Genomic DNA, 9,132 nt, shown 5'->3' on the forward strand with positions numbered 1-9,132 from the left:
GGGAGCGGGCCTAAGCCATCAGTCGGACATCCCTCAAGGGCTCCTGGACTGTGAGAGGGCTCAGGCTGGGCTGAGGGACACCCCTTCCCTGATTGCACAAATTTTGTGCACCGAGCCTCTAGTTATTAATATTAGACCCTACATTTTCTTTGAATCTTCCCTCCTTCAATTACTTTCTGCCCCTTTATAACAAAACCTTAAAAGAGTTGTCTATTCTCATTGTCTCTATTTCTCTTCCTCTTTTCTTTTGAACACATTCCAACCAGGTTATATTTCTAATTTTTCCAGCATCATAGCTTTTAAAAATATATATATTTTTATTGATTTCAGAAAAGAAGGGAGAGAGAGAGAGAGAGAGAGAGAGAGGGAGAGAGAGAGATCACTGAAGAGAGAGAATCATTGATCAGCTGCCTCCTGCACGCCCCCACACTGGGGATCGAGCCCGCAACCCAGGCATGTGCCCTGACTGGGAATCGAACCCACGGCCTTCTGGTTCACAGGTTGACACTCAACCACTGAGCCAAGCCAGCCGGTCCAGCATCATAGGTTTTTTCAGGGCTATCAATGAACCTTTGTTTTGTCAAATCTAAAAATAAATTTTTAGTTCTCATCTTATTTTGCTTATTAGCAATGTTTGACACAGTTGACTACTTCCTCTTTCTCTCCTTAAAATATATTTACTGTGTTTACTTTTTTCTTGTCTCTGAGACACCAATCTCTCTTTGTGTTCTCTGCTTTCCAATCAGCCTGCCTTTCATTTTCCTTTGTTGGTCCCTTCTCATCTCCTTGACCTCTAAACATGGAAGTGTTCAACCTGGGCAACGCATCTTCTTTTCTTTCTATGTCACTCTCTGCTGATCTCTTCCAGTTCTGTGCCATTGAGTACAAATTATACTCCAAAGGTTGTCAAAATTCCATCTCCTGCTTCAACATTTCCCCTGAAATATAGATTCAAATATCCAATTGTCAACTCTGCATCTTCACTTGAGTATCTAATATACCTCTCAAATTAGGTTGTATGAAACTGTATCATTGATCTTCCCCCACAAAAAATTCCCACTTGCTCCCAGTCTTCTTTATCTCAGTATGTAGCACACCATTCTTCTATGCTCAGTCCAAAATGCTTGCACTCAGGCTTGACACTTCTCTTATTTTCACACTGCACTGCAATCCACTTGCAAGTTCTGTAATTCTACCTTCAAATCAGAACCAGAATCTGATCATTTATCACCACTTCCCACCATAGCCATTTAAGACCAAATCGCTGTCACGTTTATTCTTTATTATTGCAATGATCATTCAAATGTCTCCTACCTTTACCTTTGCCCCTTAACCATGTCTTCTCCACATACAGCCAGAATGAGTCTCTTCAGTCAGTTGATGAAACTCCTAAAGCCCGGTGTTTTCAAATGGCACTATGGCCTATTCCTAGACACTGAAAGGCAGAGTGAACATGGGTTTTGCTTTAAGGAGTGATTTATTATATAAGTCTAAACACAAACAAAAGAGCAAACAAAAGCAATTTGTGCACAATGTATGGGTCAGTTATGAACTTTAGCTTTTCATTGAAGGACAGAAGATTCCCTTAATATGCATTAAAATTATATCATGTCTCCACTGACATCACAAGCTGGAATTAAACAGTATTAGACATTAAATGTCATGTCCAACGTTCGTAGTGAACACGCACTACAGCTGTTGAGTGAGTACATGGATGCATAGGGAAGAGACTTCCATTTCTTAGTTAGGATGATGAGGACCAGGAATTAAATATCTATTGTGGAAAATAACTTACATTTTTACCCCAACAAATTATTGTCTCCTTTTTAAAGGTGAAGTCATAATTTTGTGGCTCAGAATCATTTCTCAGGGCATCGTCATAAATGACAACATGAGCTTGTGTCAGATGGACTTTGAGGAGGGCAGCTCATAGTTGCAGGTTCAGTAATGCCCAGCACCTAGCTTGCGGCCTGCCTGCCTGCCTTCCCGCCTACCAACCTACCCACCTGCCCGCCTGCCCGCCTGCCCACTGCCTGGCCACCAACCGCTCTCCTGCCGATCAGAACCCCTGCATCCTCCATGGGAGGGACGGCCCTCCCTCCGCCGCAGCCTGTTTGTGTGACCCTCCTGGGGCCAGGCTGGGCCTGGACAGTCTGTCTTCTGTATGCAAATGGGAACATTTATTTTATGAGTAGCGTAAAGTGATTTTATTACTGGTCTAATAAACTTATGAAAGTATCTGGGGAGGTTAATAAAAAAATAGAAAAAAAAGAAATGGCAGAGTTTGAACAATGATCTGTGTGGCTTCAATGCCTTTGCTTCTGCCATAGCCATGTCATGAAGAATCATTGTATATTTGTAAGACTTTTAGAACTACACAGTGAGGCAAAAGCAGGTTTACAGCTGAGAGTTTATTCTTGTATTATTATTTGTTAACTAGAGGCCCAGAGCAGCGGGTCTAAGCTTGCAGGTGGACATCCTCTCGCAGGCTGGGACCCTTTGCTCCTTACTGCCTGCCTGCTCGCTGCTCCTTACTGCTTGGCTCGCTGCTCCTTAGCGCTGCCACGGAGGTGGGAGAGGCTCTCACCACCACCACTGCACTCGCCAGCTGTGAGCCCGGCTTCTGGCTGAGCAGCACTCCCCCTGTGGAGTGCACTGACCACCACGGGGCAGTTCCTACATTGAGCGTCTGCCCCCTGGTGGTAGTGCACATCATAGCAACTGGTCATTCTGGTCATTCCACCATAACGGTTGCTTAGGCTTTTATTATATAGACTAGAGGCCCAGTGCATGAAATTTGTGCATGGGTGCGGTCCCTAGGCCTGGCCAGTAATCGAAGCACAAGCATCTGGCATGCAAGGGCAGGTCCCAGCTGACCTATGGGCCCTGTGCAACACCTGGGCCCCCAGGTCCCCATGTGCTCCCCTCTGCTTGAGTCATTGGGCCCTCACCCGGCTCCCTTTGTGCCTGGGAGCCAGACCGTGGCCCCGACCCCACTGCCACTGATCACCATCTGCAGGGGTGATCAGCAGAGCTATCTGGCCCCGCTCATACCCGCGTTGGCCTGGGGCCACCCACTCACCTGCTCCACCATCCTGCCATGGTTCCTCTCTCATTGGGGCCCATTGTGGCTGGCAGTGCTTCCACTGCCACCCGCTGCCAGTGCTGCATCACCGATGCCCTCCATGTCCCACACCACCCCCTGGTGGTAAGCGCATGTCATAGAAAGTGGTCGAACTCCTAGTTGAGGGGACAATTTGCATTCAGGCTTTTATTATATAGAATTATTGCATTATTTCCCATACAAACAACTGTAAATCTACTTTTACCCCATCCTGTATAATGCTCTCATTATTATCTTTACAAACCTCCAAAGATCAAGGAAAAGTGAGAGGCGGACAATCCTGTCTTTAGTCTACAGTGGGCATTCTAAGCTCCAAAATGTTTCACAGTCAAGCAGGGAGACGCCAAGCCCGGCTTTCTGCTCCCTGCCCCCAGGTGTCCTCACTGCTGCCTCATGCTCTCTGACCTACACTTTCCTTAGCTTAGTGACTTGGACCATTCACCCTTTATGTGCCAGAACAGACTTCCTAGAGTTTATAACCCCATAATATGTATAGCTTATTAACCACCTTTCTCATAGGCCATTCTTTACAATTCCCTGTCTCCTGGAAGGTAGGAATATAATGCTGTTTCCTGGAGATGCTCTCAAGCCCATGGGAAGCTGACATCAATTAGTTAAACTCAGAATGTCAAATTTCAATCAGGTATTCACTTATAATATGAAAAGAAACCAAAACAATGTCAAAATTTGTTTATTTGTATATTGTGACATAATCCAATAAAGAACCATATTCAGTGTGATGATAATTTTCTAGATCCCATGGTCTTTTTGAGAATCAAGTTTCTAGTCATGACTTAACCCTATTCACATCAAAATGTCCCTTTTTGTCAGTAGCCTCTGTGAGGAATGACTGTTCTATGGTCGAGGTGGAGAGCCAAAGGGGAGAATCCTATTGAACAGGTGAATGTCTGTGTTTAGTCTCTGCCAAAAGAAGGCTGATCATCCAAGCCAGGTGCATATGAAGCCCCGCTGGCTGAGTGAGTCCAGGTGAAAGTATATTTATTAGGAGAAGCATAGATTCATTTCAGTTCTCCAAAGAGGAAATCAATAATTCACACGAAACTTTGCCATGGGCTCAGCCCCTAGAATGATGAAATGAATGAATGGTCTCCAGCCATTCAGCAAGCCGCCTGCTATTCCTGGGGGGCTGCTATCAGTGCTGTCAGGCCACCCTTTGGGACATGCTCTGCTGCGTGCACAGGTTGTCTCTAAATGACAACCTCTGCTTGAACGTTGCCCTGGGCATCTCAGCACTCGTGTCCCTGTGTATCCTGCTTTAGGAAACTGACCCTGGGAAAGTCAGGGTCAGAGAAACAGGACAGGGACAACCCTTTTAGTACCGTCCATTGAAAGAGTTTTAACACATGGACACACACACACTGGAGGCAAAACCCAGGTAAACCTCCTTCAAGTGGATTGCTAAGAAATACTTTGAGATAAAGACAAGTCTAGGGTTGCACATGCTATGTAACTCCAAATCATGGTCCAGGAACCAAATTAACATATATTTTTTAAAGTAGGTTAGTTCTGGTTTGGTTTACTAAAGTTAATTCAGTAGCAGGTTTTTCAGAAAGCAAATTTCTTAAGATGTGACATACTCTGGAGATACAATAGTTGACATCGTGTTTGTATAGTTAATATGCTTTCTTCTGTGTATTTTCCATGTTTACAATTTATGATTATAGGATTCCTGAAACATTAGAGTTAATTTTTGGATGCTTCATATTCTCTATCAGTGTTGAGTAGAGAAAGGACTCTTGTAGACAGTCCCAAATCCAAATCAATGTCCTCCCAAATGAGAGCTCTTCTATGGACTTGGAAAGGGGCATGCACATATTGGGACCTGCCAACTCCCATGACCCAGAGTTGGAAAGGGCTCAGGTAGGTCCTGACTGATCCTCTTGGCACATCTGTGAAGATTATAGGGCTCTACAGAGAACAGATTAGTAACCACGGACCTAGCCCACCTCCTCATTTCTCAGAGAGGAAAACCAAGACCAAGAAAGACAAATGCTTCATCCAAAATCATAGGACCAGTCATTGCTGAGTTGGAACAAGTTTCCTGATTCTTAATCAGCACTTCCTCCCCATGTCAGAGCCACTGCAGCCTCCCTGCAGCCAAGTGTCCTCTCTCCATGAGGCCCTCGGAGTAAGCCAGGCTCCACAGGCCGCCGGCTTTGGCATCGGTCCTGCTCCCTAGCACTTAGGCTCTCATCATTAAAACACTGACATATAGAGCCCTGGCTGGTGTTGCTCAGTGGATAGAGCGTCGGCCTGTGGACTGAAGTGTCCTGGGTTCAATTCCAGTCAAGGGCACATACTCGGGTTATGCGCTCAATCCCCAGTAGGAGTGTGCAGGAGGCAGCCAATCAATGATTCTCTCTCATCACTGATGTTTCTCTCTCCCTTGCCCTTCCTCTCTGAAATCAATAAAAACATAGTTAAAAAAAGAAAGCTGACATATATAAACAAACTGTAATTTAAGCATTACATGGTCAGTAAGTAGAGGCCAAAAAGAATGAATATTGACTTATAAGGTAAGAAGGAGCCAGTTTACAATTTTCCAGTCTTGTTTGTTTCTGGTGACAGGTACATAAATATTGCAATTGCTACCAAGAACTTTTGATAACTCTTACCTCAAAATACTCCTCAACTCCATAGCACCTTTAACAAAACTTAGTCTATCCTGCTGGGTAAGCGGGACTGCTTGGGGCCAGTGGGTGGGAGTTGTTTTCAGGTTTCAGCCAGGACTTGATTACTCCCAGATGCAGGCCAGTAGCAACATCACGGAAAAACCCTTGTGGCTCTTTGTGGAGCACAGGACAACCCACTGGCTCAGACTAGAGATGACTGTCTATGCCTTTGCCGGCTCTCCGTGGGACAGACACCGTTCCCAAAGGCCCACCAGCAACCATCTGAGATCTGAAGCAGGAGCAGCAGAATCTGAGATGTGTGCCGAGCCGCAATCTGAATGTGGTCATTTTGTTGCACTAACAAGTTGTATTTCCCTTTTTGTGAAAAAACCAAGAGACTCGTTACTCAAATCATGGTCAAGGACATGAGCATCACCTAGGAGTTTTGTTGAAAGGCAGGACCCTGAACCTCCCCACAGACCCACGGAATTAGAATCTGCATGTCAGCAAGATCTCCGCGCAACCACAGGGAAGGCGAGGAGCAGTGTGCGTGCTCGAGAGAGTAAGACCATGATGGTGTGGCTTCACCATTAGCTTCATCTATAACATTTTAGTGAACTGCCTTGGGTTTTCTGAACATTTAAATGGAGAAATAAAGGACTCTGATTAAATTCAAAACTTATTTAAAATGTGTTTGTTTTCATTTGCCTCAGTAGGTTTTATCACCTCCAGTTCTTTCTCTCACGGCTGCTGGAGCAGAATCTTTAGATCACCAATAAGGATTTGAAGGAGGAATATGCATTGTGGACTATAAGAAAATGAGAAAGAAAAAAGAGTAATCCCAGCAGAGATAGTAAATATATTTGGCAATAAAGTGCCCCTCCTTCAGTTCTAGATATCTAGTTCAGTGGTTGGCAAACCGTGGCTCGCGAACCACATGCGGTTCTTTGGGCCCTTGAGTGTGGCTCTTCCACAAAATACCACGTGCAGGCATGCACGTACAGTGCGAAGTTGACTTAAAACTTTAAGGAAAGTTTATTAATTTAATTGTAGAGAACATTGTGGAGTGAAAGAAGATGTAGTATCAAGGATTGAGAAAGGTATGTGAGATGGTTTGGACATATAGAGAGGATGAACGAAAGGAGATAGATGAAACAAGTATACAAGACAAGTGTGGATGGGAGAGTTGGAAGGGGTCGACCTCAGCAAACGTACCTCAATCAGATTGAGGACGTTTTTAGCAAAGGCCAGCTTAGGAGTACCCTAATTAAGTTAATAACAATGTACCTACCTATATAGTTTAAGTTTTAAAAATTTGGCTCTCAAAAGAAATTTCAATTGTTGTACTGTTGATATTTGGCTCTGTTGACTAATGAGTTTGCCGACCACTGATCTAGTTGACCGCCAAGTCCTTTAGATTTTATTGCCTCAGTGGTCGGCAAACCTCGGCTCGCGAGCCGCATGTGGCTTGCAAGCTGCAGTTTGCAGCCCATGGGCCTAAATGATTGCTTAACCTGAGTCCTCCCTTCTATCCCCACTGCCTCTCTTTAGCTCAGGTCCTTATTATCTAGAAAATGGTCTCTCAACTGTACCCTTGCCTTTTCTGTGTAGTATTTTGCTACTCTCCAAGTTGTTATCAGAAAGAACATTCTCAAAGACAAATCTGATCATATTATCTTCTTATTTAAAGCCATTTAATGACTTCTGATAAAGGCAAGTTTCAAATATTTCATGCAATGTCCTTGGTGAAATGGCTTTTTTTTTTTAACCTGCCCAATCTGTTTCTCTCACCTTCTTCCTTTTACAGCAACCTCCCAATGTGTGGGAACCATGCCGCTCCCTGCCTCCAAGCTGCATCTCTGCTGGGATTACTCTTTTTTCTTTTTCTTACTCTTTTTTTCTTTTGTCACCTCCATGAATCTCCTTAATCAGGGCTCTGTCACCAAGGTAGAGCTGAGCATCTTCAGAGCCTGATGGTGCTCTAGCAGCACTTTCATGGAACTGTCGCGTCTGTCCACTTGTGTTTTCCTTGCATTAACCTCTGAGACCATGAAGCAGGAGCCACATCACTTTCTCCTTTTGTATCTTGAGTATCAAGCACTATTGCCCACATAGAGTGGGCACTCAATGAATGTTTGATTCATTAAATAATTAAACACATATAGTCACTCTGTAAAATAGCTATCATGTTATCCCTGGGAACAGTGAAAAACACACAGCAACCACAGATCTGGTGTAAATATGTTCAGTTAATTAATCTTTGAGATTCTCTAATGATGAATATTAAAGACAAATTAGTGAAAATTACTCATGTTAACTCTGCCACTACCCTACAGGGAAGTGATCTATCTCAAGTCATGTATTAACCACCCAATCATCTGTGACTTTTAATGATCAGCAGAATTAAGCCTAAGATACAATCAAGCTCTGACTTCTGGGGTGTCTTGGCCTCACACAGTAAACATGGACACAGTCCCTCTCCCAGATGGCCACCGAAGTCCTTCCTGTGGGACCTGGTGGTGGTGTCAGAGGCAGAGGGACAAGAGGTCAACGGAAACAACTTGTTCTAGAAATCAGGTCTCCACCTCTGCTACCCTGTTTTTTCCACATTAGTGTTCACATGACCTTCTACTTCAAGCTCAGCTCAAACGGTCTCTAAGATCAATGTGGCCTTGAGAAAAAAGATTTCAAGGGCCCCAGATCAGCACCTTGATCAAAGATCCAGCTGCCTTTGTCCCCTATCTTCCACTTTGCACCCCAGTTCTCTGCTCTTGAGGCCCAGAACACCTTCTACTCCAGGTCTGCTGGTGAAAACAATATCAATAATGCCATTTCACACATTAATGCAAACTTACTGTGTGCCAGACATCATTCTAGGTACATTATGCATATTAACAAGTTTAATCTTCACAATAAACCTATTTACCAGGTATGAATTACCACATTTTACAGATGAGGGAAGCAAAAATACAGAAATATTTCCATATACTGCTTGCTTTTTGGTTTCTCCTGATCACGTTTTGTCCAATTACTACAGATTTCATGATGCTGACTTGCTGTGCCCTTCAGATATTATGCTCTGAACTTTGAAGTTGGATCTGTATACCTTTTGTCCCCATGCCATGTGCCCATTGCCATCTCCAGTCTGGCCATCCTATTACAGATTCATCTGCTCACTCCATCACTGTTCTGAAGGGGACAGCAAAAAACAGCCATAAGGGAATTTATTATCTACACTAATAAAAGAGAAACATGGTAATTAGCGTACGACCGCTACCCTTCCCATTGGCTAATCAGCATATCCTTATGCAAATTAACTGTCAGCCAAGATGGCGGCCGGCAGCCATGCACTGAAGAGAGAACATGAGGCTTGCT

Source organism: Myotis brandtii, unplaced genomic scaffold (assembly GCF_000412655.1).
Source record: "Myotis brandtii unplaced genomic scaffold, ASM41265v1 scaffold1074, whole genome shotgun sequence".
In the NCBI taxonomy this organism is placed as follows: domain Eukaryota; kingdom Metazoa; phylum Chordata; class Mammalia; order Chiroptera; family Vespertilionidae; genus Myotis; species Myotis brandtii.